Below are 3094 nucleotides of genomic sequence, written 5' to 3'. Positions count from 1 at the left end.
GTGCTTCATATGTATTTTTAATCCACTGTGTTGAAAAAATTTACAAGATTGATCATGTCTTATTGTCAAGGGTGCCTCTTTCTTCAAAGAGTATCCTCCACACTTGGGGCAAAATCTACCCAAATTTTAAATGTGTATCTGGTTTGACAGAGAAATTCCATGTCTCAGAAGCTCCTTTGCCTCGAGATGACTCGCCAGCATTGGTAACAAGGGTTGAGTGAGTAGTCCTCTGCTCTTCGGCAGTCTATCTTCCCAGCCTGACCTATAAGTTCTTCATCCCTCTGCTGCCTTGTAAAGGTCCAAAGCTGCTCACCAACTCTTTCAGCTCACAGCAGGGCAAACTGCAGAGAAGGACCCTAAAGAGCCCTCTGGTGGCTTTTTAGAGAACAAGACCCTTCAGGAATTTGCTTTGTGCCTTCCCACCTACGTACTAAAAGACAAGTCTAACATCACAGGACATTGCGTGCTTTGTCCTCCCTTCCCTCCCACCCCACTCCCACCCACAAGTTCTGAGGCTCGCCAGGTAGATCCTGGCATTTCCTAGGATGAGCTGTGGACAACTGCTCAGTGGTGCAACTCCAGATTCCTTCCTACCAGTGCCCCAATTTTGACAAAATCCCAAAGATGTTGTTTTATATGGACCTTCATATACCATAGGGACACACTGGCAAAGCAATCCCTGGAGTAACTTAAGTTTCTAATTGCTTCCTTGAAAATTTGCAAATTAACTTATAAAGGATCTTGAGTTATACAAGATTGAACAAGTTTGCTGAAGTCAAGTTGGGCCCCCAGATGTTCCGTTGAATTATATAGAAAATATCGGAAGAAGATGGCCACTGCACAGCTGCAGAGAACTTCCATGAGTGCTTTGGTGTTTCCCAGTAAGATATCAACTGAACAGCAGTCTTTAGTGTTAGTGAAGCGGCTCCTAGCAGTTTCAGTATCCTGCATCACATATTTGAGAGGAATATTTCCAGAATGTGCTTATGGATCAAGATATCTAGATGATCTTGTGTCAAAATTCTAAGAGAAGATAAAAACTGTCCAGGATCTACACAGTTAGTGAAATGGATGTTAGGATGCTATGATGCTTTACAGAAAAAATATCTCACTGTGCCAGCTCTCCTTCTCCAGGAGGCACCAGGAACCAGACCTGGGACCTCCCATGTGCTAAGGATAGTTGTTCTAGCTGTATACACCAATCCAGAAGACCCTCAGACAATTTCAGAATGTTACCAGTTTAAATTCAAGTATACCAGTAGTGGACCAGTAATGGACTTTATAAGTAAAAACCAAAGTAATGAATCTAGCATGTCATCTGCTGACACTAAGAAAGCAAGTATTCTCCTCATTCGCAAGATTTATATTCTAATGCAAAATCTGGGACCTTTACCTAATCATGTTTGTTTGACCATGAAACTTTTTTACTATGATGAAGTTACACCCCCAGATTACCAACCTCCTGGTTTTAAGGATGGTGGTTGTGAAGGAGTGATATTTGAAGGAGAACCTATGTACTTAAATGTGGGAGAAGTTCCAACAGTTTTTCACACCTTCAAAGTAAAAGTGACCACCGAGAAAGAAAGAATGGAAAACTTTGATTCAGCTATACTATCACCAAAACAAATAAAAACACCACTTCAAAAAATCCTGATGGACAAAGATGATCTAGAAGATGAACAAGAGCATTATATAAGTGATGATTTTGATACTGAATCTAAAATGGAAGAAAAAAAAAAGCCCCTGGATCTTCTGAACTTGGAGAACTAAGTTTAGTTTGTGAGGAAGATGAAATTATGAGGTCTAAGGAAAGTCCAGATCTTTCCATTTCTCATTCTCAGGTTGAGAAGTTAGTCAGTAAAACATCTGAACTTGATGTATCTGAAAGCAAAACAAGAAGTGGAAAAATCTTTCCGAATCAAATGGTTAACGGAACTCAACCAGTAAAATCTTCTAAAGAAAATTAGAAGAGAAGTCAACCTGAATCAGGGAAAAAGTTCTCCATCACTTTGATTCTTCTAGTCAGGAGTCAGTGTCAAAAAGGAGAAAGTTTAGTGAAGCAAAGAAATGTATATAAAATTATTTTCTCTTCTGCATGTTTGCAAAGTTCTCAACATTTAAACAAAAGGGCACTATATTACCATTTTAAGGTGTTTTTCCTCTAGGTCTGAAGATTTTTAATAGTCTTCAGGAATTCATACTATGGCTCTTAAGACAAGTCCAAGAAAATTTTTGAATAAAACCAAATTATCAATGTCAAGGTTGCATCTATTCATCATCTATTTAGTATTAATCTGTCTTCCATTTTGGTTGACACTTCCTTTAAATATATACTGTATTAACTTTTAAGGCTCTTTTAAGCCATTTTTAAAACAAATAACATTTATTATGGTATTAAAATTTGGTAGAGATTCACTTTTTACTTATGTTAAAACTATACCATTTAACTGGCTGTGTTTGTCATTAAAACAATGTTCTATAGTATTAATAGAGTGTATTAACATGATAATTCATAATGTACAATAAAAAATTGGTGCTTTAAAAAAAAATAAGATTGAACAAGTAAGGAAAATATTACAAAGGTAGGAAAGAGTGAGGGTCCCAGAAGAGGAAAATTTGTTTGCAATGTGTCTTTTGTGTGCCAGGTGTCAGGGCTGAGACATGCACTGTTGTGGTATGTGTGGGGCCAGCTGCCAACTATCAGGCACCTCTGTATACATTACCCAAAGGAGGGTGCAGGGCTTGGCAGAGATACAGATCCTTTGTCCCATTCTTGGATATAAGTAGCTGCATGCTGAGACACACAGCATGGCAAGAGAAGGGAACTGGAGTTCAGCTCCACTTACCCTGCATGTTGGCCTTGCACCTATGTGGCATGGATAAACCACCGAGGTATCCCTGCAGCCCTGGGTTTTTGCAATGCCAAAGGCACTGCTAAGGGAATGAATAATAAGCTCTGGTATACTGGTGGCCCTGAGTATAGATTGTATCAAGTAGGCAGAGGTGGTTCACCTCAAAGCTAATGGTACAGAACTTTTCCAAAATCTGGAGGGATCTAAACATTGGTTCACATGGTCCTATTTTGCCCAAAAAT

At 39.0% G+C, this 3094-nt stretch overlaps 1 pseudogene; it reads left to right on the top strand.

Moving 5' to 3' along the window:
• Positions 1 to 536: 536 nt before the first annotated feature.
• LOC101415899 (HORMA domain-containing protein 1-like) lies at positions 537 to 2322 on the top strand (annotated as a pseudogene).
• The last annotated feature ends 772 nt before the right edge of the window (positions 2323 to 3094 follow it).

This window comes from Dasypus novemcinctus, chromosome 2 (genome assembly GCF_030445035.2).
Source record: "Dasypus novemcinctus isolate mDasNov1 chromosome 2, mDasNov1.1.hap2, whole genome shotgun sequence".
Lineage (NCBI taxonomy): Eukaryota > Metazoa > Chordata > Mammalia > Cingulata > Dasypodidae > Dasypus > Dasypus novemcinctus.
The sequence above is the reverse complement of the archived record's forward strand: the minus strand, read 5'-3'. Positions and strand labels throughout refer to the sequence as shown.